The sequence below is a fragment of the Tamandua tetradactyla genome, chromosome 13 (assembly GCF_023851605.1).
Source record: "Tamandua tetradactyla isolate mTamTet1 chromosome 13, mTamTet1.pri, whole genome shotgun sequence".
NCBI classification, from domain to species: Eukaryota; Metazoa; Chordata; class Mammalia; order Pilosa; family Myrmecophagidae; genus Tamandua; species Tamandua tetradactyla.
Window position 1 is genome coordinate 937,805 of NC_135339.1, and position 19,899 is coordinate 957,703.

General features: G+C 38.6%; 1 protein-coding gene across 8 annotated transcripts in view; it reads left to right on the forward strand.

Annotated features, from left to right (window-relative positions):
* LOC143653459 (zinc finger protein 33A-like) overlaps positions 1–19,899 on the forward strand; it is a 122,252-nt gene that overhangs the window by 85,638 nt on the left and 16,715 nt on the right. For all 8 annotated transcript variants that reach the window (XR_013161295.1, XR_013161299.1, XR_013161300.1 and 5 more), the window contains one exon: positions 5,093–5,146. The gene's annotated coding sequence lies outside the window, so the exon portion shown is untranslated. The remainder of the gene's footprint in view (positions 1–5,092; positions 5,147–19,899) is intronic.

Here is a 19,899-nt window from a genome sequence, read left to right on the forward strand (position 1 = left end):
CTCAGTGGAGTAAAAGTATAACAAGAAAGGTCTGTAGCTTCCTCACTTTTGAATGTAAGATTTTCTAGAGGAAAGTCCTGGTAAAGTAGGGTATCTGTTTCATGCAGATGCTCTGTCTCCCAGACACTCACTGAACAGTGAGTCAGAATTCTCAACTGGTACACAGAAAGGTAGATGCAGAATGGGAGAGAATTTGGGGTCCCAGGTGGGGTGTATTCTACTTCGCCTGGCCTGCAAACAGCAAAGTTTGCAGTTATGCCCATTCCATTTAGTATAATCAATCATATGACTTACCCTGATCACAAGGGGACAGAATATGTGTTAAATGGCATCCCAGTAGGAAGGGGAATAGTAAGTGTGTGTGTGTGTGTGTGTGTGTGTGTGTGTGTGTGTACAGCACATCTCTAAACTCTAGCCTGTGTCATTTCTCTCTCTCTCTCTTTCTCTCCCTCTCTCTCCTCTCTCTCTCTCACACACACACAAATGCAAATGTTATATTTTCTTTAGAGAAATACCATCCATAGGTTTGAAAATATCATACATATACTATTGTGAATGTTGGCAAGGGGGTTGGGAAAAGTGGTCAGTGCAGGGGATTGTCATTCCATTTTCTGTTTTATCTTTAATTGTATTGAATGGAAATGTACATCAGGGAAAGTAGCAAATAATAAAATAGAAAATAGTAGCAAAAAATCCAAAACCAGCAAGAATAAGGGAATCTGGAGGGCAGGGGAAGTAGAATTACCATGAGAATTCAGGTTCAGCAGGCAGGGGGCGATGAATTGGGGAGAGCAGCTAGAGACATGGAGCCCATCTGTAAAGCAGATCCCAATACGGTGGCAAAGGTACTTGGCATAGCCTTTCTGACTCTAGGGAAAGGGAGAGATGGTCAAGGATGGAGCTGGGGTGGGTACTCCCTGGGGCAGTGGAAGGGACTAAAGTCCTGTAGAGGGAGCAGCAGGCAGCCAGGTGAAGGTGCCCACAAGATCGCTGTGCTTCCAGGAGCCAAAGCAGGATCTGACATGATGGAGGTGGAGACAGTGGCCATAGCCAGGCCCTGGGGGTTGGGGGGCATGGTGGAGATGGGGCTCAGATGTGCAGACCCAAGACAGAGTGAGAGAGACACAAGCCTGGACACTCTGTCCTGACCCATGTGGTTTCAAAGGATCAGGCTAAGTGGTTCCAAAAGAGCAGCCTAAGAAGTGAAGTTTCACAGCCTTGTGCTTGGGCTTCCATCAACATTTGAAAGATAAATTAAGAGATTCTTCCAAAACTGACAAAAATGACAGGATCAAATAATGAGAAATGAGATGTAGGAGCTTCTAAGAGAGGGAGGTCTAGATTCTGGCAGTAACCCCTCCTTACCCTACCTTGCCCTGTAGTCCTCCCTCCCCTGTAGCTTGGAGATTCCTGTCCTCATCTGCTGTGGGAGCCAGGCCCAGGGCAGAGAACACTTAGGAGTTTTGCTTGGACATTTATTTAAATAGTGCATGAATTGAGCACTACAAATAGGCTCTCTAACTACTTCTAGTGTGTTATTCATGAAGATTTAGATGAGATATAAAATTGAAAGCAGGAATGATTTTTTGAAAAAGAAAAATTCTCACCAATCTACTGGTGTTGAAATGACTTTTTTCTTTCCTTGTTTCAGTGGCAAAGAAGGGACACAAAATATGCAAATGCAGACATAAATGGGGAATTCTAGACATACATTGAAATACATACATATATTATATAAATTGAAGAATATTCTTTTTGCATGTGTTTGCCAGACCCATTCGACAGATTCTGAAACTAGAGTGGGCCAAATAAATGGTAGCAATTAGCTTTAACCAGATTTGCAATAATTAAGAAAGAGAAAAAGGTGTTAGGCAGTTAGAAAGTGAATTATGACCTTATTTCTTGAGACGGTGTGCTGCACAAAGAGTTGAGGTGCAATAGCCTAATGGGTTTCTTAATTTTGAATTAAGCATTTAACCTCTTTCTCCACCTGATCCTGGGGTTGATACCTATATTCAGTAAGTCCTCACAGCCCCTGCAACCCAGCCATTCCTGCTGCCCTGCAAGGTAGGTTAGAGTCTGGGCTCACATGGGCTCCCTTCACTGTATCTCATTCAGCAACGCACGGCCATGTCCTTGATTCTTAGACTGTCTAACTGCAGACACAACAAATTCCTGGCAAACGCTGTGGAGATGATGCATCTGCCCTTCACAGATCTGTGTATGCATGGAATAATGACATTATTAATGGAGGAGACATATTCTAGCCCATCCTGGGACACTGGGGAACCCAGTTAGTGTTGTAGTTACTTAAAGTGAATCCAGAAGCTGCCCCAGGAGAGTGCCAGAGACCATTTGTGCTGGATGAAATCTTGCCCAGAGTCTACCAACTGGATACCTACAAACATGAAGGCGTCCTTGCGGGGGAAAATATCACATGTGTTCACTGTTTCTCACATTTGTATCAACTCACTTACTCAATGTCTCTGGTTCCCCCACAAAATGACCTTTTAAACAGTGATATGGGAAACTCAGCTCAGCCTAAACTCCATGTTGATTCGTGTTTCTTCAGTCCTGAAGGAACCCCTGGGAATCCCATGTCTGTGGCCCGTCGCCGAAAGCCGTGGGGACATGGCTGGGATGGTTTACATCAGCAGAATGAGGGACTTTATTTTCTTGTTCTATGACTTTGGGAGAGGGAAGAGCCGCAGAGCAGATTTGAGTATTTTGGAGAGTTTGATGACAAAACCCTTAGGACAATATGATTTCTTATTATGTGATTGGGCTGGACTAAAAACATAGAATACATGATCTTATTTAATTTTTACATAAATACAAAAGCTGTGACAAGGAGACATCTGTCCCCCACCCATTTTATAGATGTAAAATTTCAAATGGAAGTGTACAGGGGTTCGACATCATGCCAAAAGTCACGTCTGGCAAAAGGGAGCTCCAGTGTCTGGGCGATGCTCCTCCTCATTGGACAAAAGTGCTCCCCTGAGCCAGCTTCAGGACAGAGTGGAGCACATCTCATGAGAATTTGAAACATACCTCTTTGCTTAACAAGAATTTTGCATGGTTTTGATGCATTCTATTGTTTACCTAATGAGTGCAAAAAGGACCAGGGTTCATGAACATGCATATAAGCAAGTCTCTGGAATTTCACAGCTCATTATCTATCTCTCCATCTCTCCATCCTAGTGATTTATCCATTTGCTTATACATAGCAACATTATTGAACTATAATTCAAATTATGATGGTACTCACATATTTGTTTACAATTTGATATGTTTTTACATATATGCTCATGTCTGTAACCATCACTTCAACCTAGATAAAGAATTCTCCAAAGTATCCATGTTCTCTCTCTAATTCCTAACCCTTGCCTTTTCCCTTCTTTTCAGTCAGCAACTGCTCTTCATTTTTAAACAGTCTTATAGAGGCAAATATCATATACCAAAATATTCACACATTTAAAGCATATGCCTTATGTTTTAAATTATACTCACAAGTAGGAGCCATGATCACCAGAATCAGAATTGTAATGTACTCATCATTTCAAAGACATACAATATAATTCAGTAATTCACCTTTCTATTTTTCTACTTTCCATCTAGCCCTAATTAACAAATAATCTAATTTCTCTCTTTATAAACTTTCTTTCTTTATAGATATCCCTATGCTCAGCTTCAATAGAAAAGGAATCACATATTGTACCCATTCCTAACTGGGTATTTTAATTTAGCATAGTATTTCCAAGGTTCATCTTTGGATGAATCAATATTTCATTTTCTAAATGTCAGTTATTCTTGACATCTATGCAAAATTTCTCTCATAATTCTTTTCATGTGTATAATTAAGGTACATTTATTACATTTGCATTTCATTATAAAAATCATCACCAAACATTAGTATATGTTTTTCATCTCCTCAAGCAGAATTCTGTAGCAATTAAGAATATACTCCCCATCTGCTCATTAATCAGATAACCTCTTATCTACTTTCTGTATCTTTGATTTGCTTATTCTAGGCATTTCTTGCAAGTCAAATCATATTTTTATTGCATATTTGGCCAATTTAATTCAAAACCAGTTTCAAGGTTCATCTGTGTTGTGACATGTATCAGAACTAATTCCCTTTGTACAAGTGAGTAATAATCCATTGTGTATATATACCAAAATTTGTTGGTCTATTCATCTATTGATGTACATGTGGATTGGTTTAACCTTTGGTAATTGTGATTAATGCTACTATAAACACTAGTATACATATACAAAACTATGTTTGCATCTCGTATTTGGGGGTATATATCTAGAAGTAGAGTAGCAGGATCATATGGTAATTTTATGTGTAATCATTTGAGGACTTGTAAGTCTGTTTTCCAAAGAGCCTAGATCATTTAAGATCCCATCAACTGATGACTGTTATTATTTCTCCACCTCCTCCTAAAAATTGCTGGTATCCTAATTTTTCATTCCATCTATCATAGTGGATGTGAAGTTGTATCAAATTGTGATTTTGAGTTATATTTCCCTAACAACAAATCATGCCATGCTATATTTCTCGTACTTATTAACCATTTGTAAATTTTCATTGGGTCAATTTGTTTTTGTTGAGATGTACATTATTTACATATTCTAGATACAACTCCACTACTAGATATATGATTTGCAAATATTTTCTCCCATTCAATGGGTTGTCTCTTGACACTGTTAATTGTGATTCCATTGAATCACAAGCTATTAATTTTGATGATGAATTTATATTTTTTGTTCTTTTGTTCCTCATACTTTTGATGAGAACCCTTTGTTAAAGGTCATAAAAATTCACCCCTATGTTTTCTTCTAACAGATTTAGAGTTTAAGGCTGTGAGTCCTATTGAATTAATTTTATGTATAATGCAAATTAAAAGGAGCTCACACTTTTCTACATGGCTAACCAGTTTTTCCAGAACATTTGTTGAAAAGCCTATTTTTATCTATTTAATGATTTAGGCACTATTGTCAAACTTAATTTATCATAGGTGCATGGGGTTTTTTTTATGTACTCTGAAGTCAATTTAATTGATCTATATGTTTATCCTTCTTTCAGCTCCTCATTTCTTCAGAGAACACGTTGGGTTGTAGTCTATTTTGAAATTGGAAGGTATGGGACCATTTATTATATATTTCCTTTATATTATGTTTTGGTTATTATTGCTCCCTCATGACAACATCTCATTTATAGGATCAGTTTCCTAGTTTCTACAAATAAATTGGCTGGAAATATTGTAACAATTGTGTTGAAGTGCTGGATACCTTTTGGCTATAGTATCATCTTAATGCTAAATATTCTGATATTCTGATACATGAATATGAAATATTTTCCTTTTGTTTTAGATCATGTCTGAATTCATTCAACAATGTGCCATAGATTTCAGAGTATAATTTCAGCACATTTATTCAATTTATTCCTTAGTATTTCTACTATTCTTTGATGATATTTTTTTTTATTTTCTTCCCTGCAGTTTTTTTTTAAATTAATTAACGGAAAAAAAGAAATTAACCCAACATTTAGAAATCATACCATTCTACATATGCAATCAGTAATTCTTAACATCATCACATAGATGCATGATCATCGTTTCTTAGTACATTTGCATCGGTTTAGAAGAACTAGCAACACAACCGAAAAAGATATAGAATGTTAATATAGAGAAAAAAATAAAAGTAATAATAGTAAAAACAAAACAAAACAAAACAAAACAAAAACCTATAGCTCGGATGCAGCTTCATTCAGTGTTTTAACATGATTACTTTACAATTAGGTATTATTCTGCTGTTCATTTTTGAGTTTTTGTATCTAGTCCTGTTGCACAGTCTGTATCCCATCAGCTGCAATTACCCATTATCTTACCCTGTTTCTAACTCCTGCTGGACTCTGTTACCAATGACTTATTCCAAGTTTATTCTCGAATGTCGATTCACATCACTGGGACCATACAGTATTTGTCTTTTAGTTTTTGGCTAGACTCACTCAGCATAATGTTCTCTAGGTCCATCCATGTTATTACATGCTTCATAATTTTATCCTGTCTTAAAGCTGCATAATATTCCATTGTATGTATATACCACAGTTTGTTTAGCCACTCGTCTGTTGATGGACATTTTGCCTGTTTCCATCTCTTTGCAATTGTAAATAACGCTGCTATAAACATTGGTGTGCAAATGTCCGTTTGAGTTTTTGCCCTTAATTCCTTTGAGTAGATTCCTAGCAATGGTATTGCTGGGTCATATGGCAATTCTATATTCAGTTTTTTGAGGAACCGCCAAACTGCCTTCCACAGTGGTTGCACCATTTGACATTCCCACCAACAGTGGATAAGTGTGCCTCTTTCTCCGCATCCTCTCCAGCACTTGTCATTTTCTGTTTTGTTGATAATGGCCATTCTGGTGGGTGTGAGATGATATCTCATTGTGGTTTTGATTTGCATTTCTCTAATGGCCAGGGACATTGAGCATCTCTTCATGTGCCTTTTGGCCATTTGTATTTCCTCTTCTGAGAGGTGTCTATTCAAGTCTTTTTCCCATTTTGTAATTGGGTTGGCTGTCTTTTTGTTGTTGAGTTGAACAATCTCTTTATAAATTCTGGATACTAGACCTTTATCTGATATGTCATTTCCAAATATTGTCTCCCATTGTGTAGGCTGTCTTTCTACTTTCTTGATGAAGTTCTTTGATGCACAAAAGTGTTTAATTTTGAGGAGCTCCCATTTATTTATTTCCTTCTTCAGTGCTCTTGCTTTAGGTTTAAGGTCTGTAAAACCGCCTCCAATTGTAAGATTCATAAGATATCTCCCTACATTTTCCTCTAACTGTTTTATGGTCTTAGACCTAATGTTTAGATCTTTGATCCATTTTGAGTTAACTTTTGTGTAGGGTGTGAGATATGGGTCTTCTTTCATTCTTTTGCATATGGATATCCAGTTCTCTAGGCACCATTTATTGAAGAGACTATTCTGTCTCATGTGAGTTGGCCTGACTGCCTTATCAAAGATCAAATATCCATAGATACGAGGGTCTATATCTGAGTACTCTATTCGATTCCACTGGTTAATATATCTATCTTTATGCCAATACCATGCTGTTTTGGCCACTGTGGCTTCATAATATGCCTTAAAGTCAGGCAGTGCAAGACCTCCAGCTTCGTTTTTTTTCCTCAAGATGTTTTTAGCAATTCGGGGCACCCTGCCCTTCCAGATAAATTTGCTTATTGGTTTTTCTATTTCTGAAAAATAAGTTGTTGGGATTTTGATTGGTATTGCATTGAATCTGTAAATCAATTTAGGTAGGATTGACATCTTTACTATATTTAGTCTTCCAATCCATGAACACGGTATGCCCTTCCATCTATTTAGGTCTTCTGTGATTTCTTTTAACAGTTTTTTGTAGTTTTCTTTATATAGGTTTTTTGTCTCTTTAGTTAAATTTATTCCTAGGTATTTTATTCTTTTAGTTGCAATTGTAAATGGGATTCGTTTCTTGATTTCCCCCTCAGCTTGTTCATTACTAGTGTATAGAAATGCTACAGATTTTTGAATGTTGATCTTGTAACCTGCTACTTTGCTGTACTCATTTATTAGCTCTAGTAGTTTTGTTGTGGATTTTTCCGGGTTTTCGACGTATAGTATCATATCGTCTGCAAACAGTGATAGTTTTACTTCTTCCTTTCCAATTTTGATGCCTTGTATTTCTTTTTCTTGTCTAATTGCTCTGGCTAGAACCTCCAACACAATGTTGAATAATAGTGGTGATAGTGGACATCCTTGTCTTGTTCCTGATCTTAGGGGGAAAGATTTCAATTTTTCCCCATTGAGGATGATATTAGCTGTAGGTTTTTCATATATTCCCTCTATCATTTTAAGGAAGTTCCCTTGTATTCCTATCTTTTGAAGTGTTTTCAACAGGAAAGGATGTTGAATCTTGTCAAATGCCTTCTCTGCATCAATTGAGATGATCATGTGATTTTTCTGCTTTGATTTGTTGATATGGTGTATTACATTAATTGATTTTCTTATGTTGAAACATCCTTGCATACCTGGGATGAATCCTACTTGGTCATGATGTATAATTCTTTTAATGTGTTGTTGGATACGATTTGCTAGAATTTTATTGAGGATTTTTGCATCTGTATTCATTAGAGAGGTTGGTCTATAGTTTTCTTTTTTTGTAATATCTTTGCCTGGTTTTGGTATGAGGGTGATGTTGGCTTCATAGAATGAATTAGGTAGTTTTCCCTCCGCTTCGATTTTTTTGAAGAGTTTGAGGGGAGTTGGTACTAATTCTTTCTGGAATGTTTGATAGAATTCAGATGTGAAGCCGTCTGGTCCTGGACTTTTCTTTTTAGGAAGCTTTTGAATGACTAATTCAATTTCTTTACTTGTGATTGGTTTGTTGAGGTCATCTATGTCTTCTTGAGTCAAAGTTGGTTGTTCATGTCTTTCCAGGAACCCGTCCATTTCATCTAAATTGTCGTATTTATTAGCGTAAAGTTGTTCATAGTATCCTGTTATTACCGCCTTTATTTCTGTGAGGTCACTAGTTATGTCTCCTCTTCCATTTCTGATCTTATTTATTTGCATCCTCTCTCTTCTTCTTTTTGTCAATCTTGATAGGGGCCCATCAATCTTATTGATTTTCTCATAGAACCAACTTCTGGTCTTATTGATTTTCTCTACTGTTTTCATATTTTCAATTTCATTTATTTCTGCTCTGATCTTTGTTATTTCTTTCCTTTTGCTTGCTTTGGGATTAGTTTGCTGTTCTTTCTCCAGTTCTTCCAATTGAACAGTTAATTCCTGCATTTTTGCCTTTTCTTCTTTTCTGATATAGGCATTTAGGGCAATAAATTTCCCTCTTAGCACTGCCTTTGCTGCATCCCATAAGTTTTGATATGTTGTGTTTTCATTTTCATTTGCCTCGAGGTATTTACTAATTTCTCTTGCAATTTCTTCTTTGACCCACTCGTTGTTTAAGAGTGTGTTGTTGAGCCTCCAGGTATTTGTGAATTTTCTGGCATTCCGCCTATTATTGATTTCCAACTTCATTCCTTTATGATCCGAGAAGGTGTTTTGTATGATTTCAATCTTTTTAAATTTGTTAAGACTTGCTTTGTGACCCAGCATTTGGTCTATCTTTGAGAATGACCCATGAGCACTTGAGAAAAAGGTGTATCCTGTTGTTGTGGGATGTAATGTCCTATAAATGTCTGTTAAGTCTAGCTCCTTTATAGTAATATTCAGATTCTCTATTTCTTTATTGATCCTCTGTCTAGATGTTCTGTCCATTGATGAGAGTGGGGAATTGAAGTCTCCAACTATTATGGTATTTGTGTCTATTTCCCTTTTCAGTGTTTGCAGTGTATTCCTCACGTATTTTGGGGCATTCTGGTTCGGTGCATAAATATTTATGATTGTTATGTCTTCTTGTTTAATTGTTACTTTTATTAGTATATAGTGTCCATCTTTATCTCTTTTAACTGTTTTACATTTGAAGTCTAACTTGTTGGATATTAGTATAGCCACTCCTGCTATTTTCTGGTTGTTATTTGCATGAAATATCTTTTCCCAACCTTTCACTTTCAACCTATGCTTATCTTTCGGTCTAAGATGTGTTTCCTGTAGACAGCATATAGAAGGATCTTGTTTTTTAATCCATTCTGCCAATCTATGTCTTTTGATTGGGGAATTCAGTCCATTGACATTTAGTGTTATTACTGTTTGGATAATATTTTCCTCTAACATTTTGCCTTTTGTATTATATATATCATATCTGATTTTCCTTCTTTCTACACTCTTCTCCATACCTCTCTCTTCTGTCTTTTTGTATCTGACACTAGTGCTCCCTTTAGTATTTCTTGCAGAGCTGGTCTCTTGGTCACAAATTCTCTCAGTGACTTTTTGTCTGAGAATGTTTTAATTTCTCCCTTATTTTTGAAGGACAATTTTGCTGGATATAGGAGTCTTGGTTGGCAGTTTTTCTCTTTTAGTAATTTAAATATATCATCCCACTGTCTTCTAGCCTCCATGGTTTCTGCTGAGAAATCTACACATAGTCTTATTGGGTTTCCCTTGTATGTGATGGATTGTTTTTCTCTTGCTGCTTTCAAGATCCTCTCTTTCTCTTTGACCTCTGACATTCTAACTAGTAAGTGTCTTGGAGAACGCCTATTTGGGTCTAATCTCTTTGGGGTGCGCTGCACTTCTTGGATCTGTAATTTTAGGTCTTTCATAAGAGTTGGGAAATTTTCAGTGAAAATTTCTTCCATTAGTTTTTCTCCTCCTTTTCCCTTCTCTTCTCCTTCTGGGACACCCACAACACGTATATTTGTGCGGTTCATATGGTCCTTGAGTTCCCTGATACCCTGTTCAAATTTTTCCATTCTTTTCCCGATAGTTTCTGTTTGTTTTTGGAATTCAGATGTTCCATCCTCCAAATCACTAATTCTATCTTCTGTCTCTTTGAATCTATCATTGTAGGTATCCATTGTTTTTTCTATCTTTTCTACTTTGTCCTTCACTTCCATAAGTTCTGTGATTTGTTTTTTCAGTTTTTCTATTTCTTCTTTATGTTCAGCCCGTGTCTTCTTCATGTCCTCCCTCAATTTATCGATTTCATTTTTGAAGAGGTTTTCCATTTCTGTTCGTATATTTAGCATTAGTTGTCTCAGCTCCTGTATCTCATTTGAACTATTGGTTTGTTCCTTTGACTGGGCCATATTTTCAGTTATTTGAGTGTGATCCATTATCTTCTGTTGGCGTCTGCGCATTTAGACAGATTTCCCTGGGTATTGGATCCAAAAGTTTGGAAGATTTTCCTGTGAAATCTCTGGGTTCTGTTTTTCTTATCCTGCCCAGTAGGTGGAGCTCGTGGCACACGTTTGTCTGCGGGTCCCACCAGTAAAAGGTGCTGTGGGACCTTAAACTTTGGAAAACTCTCGCCGTCCGGGGGTTCGCTAGCCGAAGCGGCTTTAGCCAGCCCGGGGTCCGAACGCAGGGAGGGTTGCTGGTCGCTGCAGCCCGGGAAAGAGCCCGTCCGAATTTCCTAGTCGGCCCTGGGCGACAAGCGTGGTGGGAGGGCTCCAGCAGCAGTGGCCCGCCCGAGAGAGTGCACGTTCCCCGGGAGTCACGGGTTTGGAAGGGGCCTCCCCCACCCGTCACCGTTCTCCACGGCCTGGGTGTTTCCGATCCAATTCTCTCAGTTGGTCCGGGGGGCTGCGCGTGGTGTGGGCGCCAGCCGCCTTGGTTTCAGGAGACCGCCTCTCCAATTCTCCCAGCCGGCCTGGGAAGGGGGAAGGGAGTAACTCCGGCCCCTTGCCGCCCCGCCTGGTGAAGCCCGCGCACCTGGCGATCTCACCCGAGCTGCTTCTCTCAGCCAGCCAGCTGTTCCAGGATGGGGTACGCTGTCTTTTTTATCTCTGTTGTGGCTTTGGGCGCTTTCTGTATCGTTTCTACTCCCCTAGTAGCTGTCCTGGAGAAGAAACTAAGATCCGCGCGTCTTACTAAGCCGCCATCTTCCAGGAAGTCCCCCCCCATAAGTTTTGAAATGTTGTGTTTTCATTTTCATTCGCCTCGAGGTATTTGCTAATTTCTCTAGCAAGTTCTTCTTTGACCCACTCGTTGTTTAAGAGTGTGTTGTTGAGCCTCCATATATTTGTGAATTTTCTGGCACTCCGCCTATTATTGATTTCCAACTTCATTCCTTTATGATCCGAGAAGGTGTTGTGTATGATTTCAATCTTTTTAAATTTGTTAAGACTTGCTTTGTGACCCAGCATATGGTCTATCTTTGAGAATGATCCATGAGCACTTGAGAAAAAGGTGTATCCTGCTGATGTGGGATGTAATGTCCTATAAATGTCTGTTAAGTCTAGCTCCTTTATAGTAATATTCAGATTCTCTATTTCTTTATTGATCCTCTGTCTAGATGTTCTGTCCATTGGTGAGAGTGGTGAATTGAAGTCTCCAACTATTATGGTATATGAGTCTATTTCCCTTTTCAGTGTTTGCAGTGTATCCCTCACATATTTTGGGGCATTCTTGTTCGGTGCGTAAATATTTATGATTGTTATGTCTTCTTGTTTAATTGTTCCTTTTATTAGTAGATAGTATCCTTCTTTGTCTCTTTTAACTGTTTTACATTTGAAGTCTAATTTGTTGGATATTAGTATAGCCATTCCTGCTATTTTCTGGTTGTTATTTGCATGAAATATCTTTTCCCAACCTTTCACTTTCAACCTATGTTTATCTTTGGGTCTAAGATGTGTTTCCTGTAGACAGCATATTGAAGGATCCTGTTTTTTAATCCATTCTGCCAATCAATGTCTTTTGATTGGGGAATTCAGTCCATTAACATTTAGTGTTATTACTGTTTGGATAATACTTTCCTCTAACATTTTGCCTTTTGTATTATATATATCATATCTGATTTTCCTTCTTTCTACACTCTTCTCCATACCTCTCTCTTCTGTCTTTTCGGTTCTGACTCTAGTGCTCCCTTTAGTATTTCTTGCAGAGTTGGTCTCTTGGTCACAAATTCTCTCAGTGACTTTTTGTGTGAGAATGTTTTAATTTCTCCCTCATTTTTGAAGGACAATTTTGCTGGATATAGGAGTCTTGGTTGGCAGTTTTTCTCTTTTAGTAATTTAAATATATCATCCCACTGTCTTCTAGCCTCCATGGTTTCTGCTGAGAAATCTACACATAGTCTTATTGGGTTTCCCTTGTATGTGATGGATTGTTTTTCTCTTGCTGCTTTCAAGATCCTGTCTTTCTCTTTGACCTCTGACATTCTAACTAGTAAGTGTCTTGGAGAACGCCTATTTGGGTCTAATCTCTTTGGTGTGCGCTGCACTTCTTGGATCTGTAATTTTAGGTCTTTCATAAGAGGTGGGAAATTTTCAGTGATAATTTCTTCCATTAGTTTTTCTCCTCCTTTTCCCTTCTTTTCTCCTTCTGGTTCACCCACAACACGTATATTTGTGCAGTTCATATTGTCCTTGAGTTCCCTGATACCCTGTTCAAATTTTTCCATTCTTTTCCCGATAGTTTCTGTTTCTTTTTGGAATTCAGATGTTCCATCCTCCAAGTCACTAATTCTATCTTCTGTCTCTTTAAATCTATCATTGTAGGTATCCATTGTTTTTTCCATCTTTTCAACTTTATCCTTCACTTCCATAAGTTCTGTGATTTGTTTTTTCAGTTTTTCTATTTCTTCTTTATGTTCAGCCCATGTCTTCTTCATGTCCTCCCTCAATTTATCGATTTCATTTTTGAAGAGGTTTTCCATTTCTGTTCGTATATTCAGCATTAGTTGTCTCAGCTCTTGTATCTCATTTGAACTATTGGTTTGTCCTTTGACTGGGCCATATTCTCAATTTTCTGAGCGTGATCCGTTATCTTCTGCTGGCGTCTGGGCATTTAGTCAGATTTCCCTGGGTGTCGGACCCAACAAGGTTGTAAGATTTTTCTGTGAAAATCTGGGTTCTGTTTTTCTTATCCTGCCCAGTAGGTGGCGCTCGTAGCACACGTTTGTCTCACGTGTTTGGAATGGATCCCCCCGGTCACCGATCTCCGCGGCCTGGGGATTTCCGATCCAATTCTCTCCGTTGGTTCAGGGGCCGCGCGTGGTGGGGGCGTCAGCCGCCGTGGCTTGAGGGAACCCTGTGGCTCCTTTATTAATGCCCCTATTGGTGTTTGGTTGGACCCAGTCCCTGCCACTGTCGGAAATTACCTCCTCTCCCTGGAGGGGTGTCTGTCGCCGGCCGCAGCGGGCCCGGGGAATTCGCCACCAGACCCGGAAGCCGCCCGCGGGGGAGGGGCGTCGGTCGCCGACCGCCGTGGCCTGGGGAATTCGCCACCAGACCAGGAAGCCGCCCGCGGGGGAGGGCCACCGCGGCTTGGGTAGCCTTCTGATCCGAGACTCGTAGCCGGTCCAGGAAGCCGCCCGCAAAAGCGGGGCGCCAGCCGCCGTGGCTTGGGAAACTTGCCTCTCCGAGACTCTCAGCCGGCCCAGGAAGGAGGGAGGGAGGAGCTCCGGCTGCCACAGCTGCCGCTGCTCGGGGAGTCGCGCGCCGCTCGGGGATCTCATCGCAGCCGAGTCTCGCAGTCAGACTAGCCAGTCCAGACTGGGGTATGCTGTGTGTCTATTCCCTGCCGTGGCCCCGGGAGCTGTTCTGCACTGTTTCTGTTCGCCTAGTAGTTGCTCTGGAGGAGGAACTAAGACGCACATACCTTACTAAGCTGCCATCTTGGCCCCCTCTCCTTTGATGATATTTTGAATAGAATTTTTTTAATTCAATTTTTGCAGCATTCATAGACAGTATATAGAAATGCAATTGATTTTTGTATGTTTACATTGATTTTTGTAAACTTGCTGAACTCATTTATTAGTTCAAATAGATTTTGAGAGCTTCCTGAGGATTTTCCAAATACATTATTATATACACTTTGAAACAAGATAATTTTACTTCTTACTTTCCCATCTGTATTCATTGTATTTCTTTTTCTTCCCTAATTGCACAACCAATAACCTTTTGTACAATACTGAATAGAAGTGGCCAGGACTGACATTCTTTCTCTTGTTGAACTTAGGGAAAACATATTTGGTCTTTCAGCATTAAGAATTATGTTAGCTATTAGTTTTTGTAAATGCCTTTTAATGGGTTAAAAAATTTCTTTCTTTCTTAGTTTGCTGATTGTTTTTTTAATCATAAAAAGAATGTTGGATTTTCGGTATTTTTCCTGTCTAATGAGATGATTATGTGATTTTACTCTTTATTCTATATATTTAACTTATTTTATTAATTGACATGTGATAAATCATTTATGCCAAGGATAAATGGCAGCTGTCAATAGCACATAACTATTTTGAATGTTACTCAATTGTTCTATCTAAGGTTTTGTTGAGGATATTGTTCCCATATTCATTAGAGGTATTGGTATATTTTTTCTTTTGTTCCAATGACTTTTTCAGGTTTTAGCTTTCAGCAAAAATGTACCCTAGAACATTAGTTGGGAAGTGTTCTTTCTCTTCTATTTTTGTAACAATTTGTGAAGAATTGTGATCAATTCTTTGAGTGACAGATAGAATACTGTTGTGAAGCTCTATTTACATTTGCTTTTTTAATGGGTAGTTGTGGTTACTGATTTTTATTTCTTTACTTATTAAATTTGTTTATTTAATTTGGACTCTCATTTCATTATTTCATGTATTTCTGGTAAATTTTTCATTTCATTTAAGATTTCTAATTAGTGCCATATAACTGTTCAAATAGTTTCTTGTAATCAGAGTAATTGACAGTGTTTGCAAGAATCCCACCCCTTAACTAGTAATTGTAATATAATTCTGATATTCTGCCACTTAAAATCTATATTTGAACATCTCTAGTTACTTTTTACATTTTTATTTTTAGACATTTCTCCTCCAGAATTTGTTTTGTTCACTGTTCTAGTTTGCTAGCAGCTGGAATGCAATATATCAGAAATGGAATGGCTTTTAAATGAGGGAACTTACTAAGTTGAAAGTTTACAGTTCTAAAGCTGTGAAAGTGTCCAAATTAAATCAAGGTATATCTAAGTCATCCAAGGAAAGATATCTTGGTGCAAGAAGGCTACTAATGTTCAGGGCTTCTCTCTTTGCTGTAAAGGCACATGGCAAACATGGCTAGCTTTCTTTCCCAACTTCTTATTTCATGAAGCTCCCCTGGGATGTAGTCTTTCATCTCCAAAGATCTCTGGCTGCATGGGGTCTCCTAGTTCTCGTGGCTCTCCTGCTCTCTCATGGCTGTGTCCAAGATGCTTCCTCTTTTAAAGGGCTCCAGTAAACCAATCCAGACCCACCTGGATTGGGTGGAGTCACATCTCCCTCCAATCAAAGGTTCATACCCATAACTAGGTGAGGCACATCTACAAGGGAACAATCAAGAAGCTCCCAGGCAGCAATATTGAACGAGGATTAAAGGACATGCCTTTTCCGGGGTCCACCACAGATTCAAACCAGCACATTCATTTGCAATAACTACTACTTTGTTGTTATTAATTATTTGGTACAATATTGTATTTATAGCTTTCTTTAATTAAGCTTTAGTTTAGATTTGTGGAAGCATTTATAAAGGCCAGTTTGAAATTTTCCTTTGTTAAATATGACATATGACCATTCCCACAGGTAGTTTCTGTTGCATCTCTTTATACATCATAATTTCTCATTGGAAACTGGACAGTCTGGATAATGTATTACAGCAATTACACATTCCGCCAGCCTGACCCTTGGTGCATGTTATTTGCCTGTTTGTTAGGTACTGACTGGAATAATTTAGTGAAGTATTCCTACAGGACTTGGTTATTTCTCTGATGTTATTTCTCAGGGAGATGTAGATTTGGTTATTCACTGGCATGGCAGCTGTATTGGTAGTCTTCTCTCAACACTTTCTCTGGCCACATAACAATGTTAAATATATATAATTGTTGTTCAATTGCTCCATTTCTTATAAGTCTACCCTGAGGTCTTCATTCATGTACCATCTAATCTTATCAAATTTTAGTTACTTCTGATGATTCCTTTAGAGGCCAGCATTTGGTGTTTCTTCCTAACTCAAAAGGTCTTATTTCCTAGTACTCAGTTCTTTTTATTATAGACCGTGTCTCCATTAGATCCAAGATCTTCTTCAGATTTCCTTAACTATAATGTACATTCCTTGTGAGAGAGTTCTTAGGTATAAACTACTCCCAACTCTGTTCAAATGGAGTCTGCATCTTGGTAGGAAGTATTAGGAATATCCATTTTAAGGCCTGTTTCCCCTCACTCTGGACAAAATCTTAGAGCAGAACTCTGAAGCTTGGGATGGGAAAATGCTAGGTCACTCTGAGAGACACTACCACAGCAGGAACTGAGTTTTTGGTGAAGAAGAAGAAATAAATAGAAATTTTCTAGGCTTGCCACACTTAGTTTGGAACCATGGTTCAAGAAGGGCTATTCTCATGGAGCCATTCCCAAGATTGAGATTCAGTTGCAGGAATAGGTTTTGAGTGAATAAAGGAAATACTACCTCTTTACTGCACTCACTCTATATTATCCCCAGAAACAGTTTCTGAGTCTGCATGAGACATACAGATATCCTGATCTTCCTAGAATAAAGTCCTCTGGTTGGATGCTCTGGCTGGGAGACAGATCACTTTGATATTCATTGTAGCAATCCAAATGCAGTATTTTCTTCAATAAAATGATAGTTTGGTGGCAGAAAGGGGTTATCTTGGTTCAAATAGCCCAGATGCACCATTCTTAGAAAAATTTCATAGATGTTTGATAATTGGCTATTTGTAGATAGGACCATGTCACAGGCTTTAAATAGTTGGGTGTGTGTGTATTTTTAAAAAAAAAATTTTCATCAATTTCCTAACTATGAATAATTTTTATCGGTTTCATATAGTTTTGTTGTCCATGTCAGCAGAGTTTCTCATGGTGTCATGCCAGAAGCCAATTTCCAGACAGAAATTGGTCCTGATCGTCTATATGTTACTTAAGATTACTTTTCAGTTCTAGAATGTGTATAAATGGAAACAAGTATTTTGTACTTCTATTTGGTTAGCTTTTAAAATTAAGTTTAGTTATTGTGATCCCTCCTTATATTATTGGTTCTCAAGCATTTTTTGAATTGAATAAGTAGTATTTGAATATATACCTATATTTGTTTAGTGCTTAAACAGGTGAGTGGTATTTGGGTTATTAACAATTTCTATATATTACAAATAAATCTGCTATTCTGCTTGGAGATGTAGATAGGTAAGAAAACTTTTTTTTTTTTCTCTTAACAAGGAATTGTTGTCTCAGGGCAAAGAAAAATTCTAAAATTTGGAGACATGCCAAAAAAGAGAAATAGGACCCAAAGTGAAACCTGGTTAGGGAAGGTGTTACCAGATACAATATAGGTTAATAAGGGGATTGGTAATATAATTTTAAACTCTGAGAGTGAAAAAGTTCTTAGAATGTGTGCTGGTTTGAAGTATGCCCCCTAAGAAAAGCCATGTTTTAATATAAGTCCCATTTCATACTGTTCAATACTATACATTTGAAACTGTAATGAGATCATCTCCCTGGATGATGTGATTTAGTCAAGAGTGGTTGTTAAACTGGATTAAGGGACGACATGTCTCCACCCATTTGGGTGGGTCTTGATTGGTTTATTGGAGTCCTATAAAAGAGGAAACATTTTGGAGAATGAGAGATTCAGAGAGAGCAGAGAATGCTGCAGCACCACGAAGCAGAGAGTCCATGAGCCAGCGACCCTTGGAGATGAAGAAGAAAAACGTCTCCCAGGGAGCTTCATGAAACCAGAAGCCAGGAGAGAAAGTAGCAGATGGTGCCTTGCTTGTCATGTGCCCTTCCAGCAAAGAGAGAAACTGTGACTGTGTTTGCCATGTGCCTTTCCAGATGAGAGAGAAACCCTGAACTTCATTGGCCTTGAACTAAGGTATCTTTCCCTGGATGCCTTAGATTGGACATTTCTATAGATTTGTTGTAATTGGGACATTTTCTCAACCTTAGAACTGTAAACTAGCAACTCACTAAATTCCCCCTTTTAAAAGCCGTTCTGTTTCTGGTGTGTTGCATTCCGGCAGCCAGCGAACTGGAACAGGATGGATCTCTTAAGGGCCAGACCCTTAATGTCTGGTAGGTTTTACTTCCAGAATTGGGGTGAATCATCCAAAAAAGAAAACAAAACTAAAACCAATTCTCCACTGGTGGAGCTTGGGGAGAAGGACAGCAAACACTGTACAAAAACATCCACAAACACTGCCTTAGTTACACTATAGAACAGAACAATTCATCTTCACTAGGAAAGCAAAAAAACAAATATCCTATGGGCACTGGTGGGATCCAGTTGAGTAAGGGAGAAAGTGTATCCAGGACCACTATCTCTCTGTTCACTGAGGAATAAAAACCTTAACATATAGAGGAAATAACTTAAAATAGACATTGAAGACTGTGGTGAAAACCCAGTGCAGCTTTGAAGGAGACATCTGGGAAAAAACTCACTCGACTCCAGGAAGTAGAGAAATTTATTACAGGCCAAGCACTGCCCTGGGGAGGAGAGACTGAACATTTGGGTGATGTTTTTATTACTGTCCGTCCTGCTCGTATCCAGGTCTCTCCAGTAGAAGGTTGGATTTGAGACACTAGACAAGGCATCAGGAGCGTCTCAGGCGGTGGTTGTTTCCTGGGTGTTGATGTCCTTGGCCTGGAATCAAAGGTGCATTTTGGCTCATGCAGGAAAAGTTATCATCATTCTTTAAACCAAGCACTCATCAGTGAGAAAGCTATTTCCCACAAGGATATCAGAGAAGGGTGGAGGCAGTTGGAGGGATGCTTGGGTTCCCAGAACATGAGATCCAAGCCACACATCTATGTATGTCTGGCCTCCCTGTAAAAACGGTCCTCTAAGCTCTGCCTTCAAAAGCCCGTGACTGTGTAGAGAGGATTAGGAGTGTGGCACAGCTTCTTTCTGATGACCTTGCTTACAACAAAGAACATTATTAAGGACTTTAGAATATATTTATACTAATTATTTGACAAACTTAGGGAAAAATATGTGCAAAATTATTGATTGGTACATACTGAATAAATGAAAGAAAGGTATTAATTACATATAAATGGCATCAAGAATGCTCTTTGGATAAGAAAGATACATTGTGAGTTTGCTATTTTGTCCTATATATCTATTCATACATAATTAAATCCTCTGTGTGTTATAAAATGCTGGCATTATTCAAATAGAATAATAATTTATAAGGGGGCCACAGTGGCTCAGCAGGCAAGAATGCTTGCCTGCCATGCCAGAGGATCCGGGTTCGGTTCCCGGTGCCT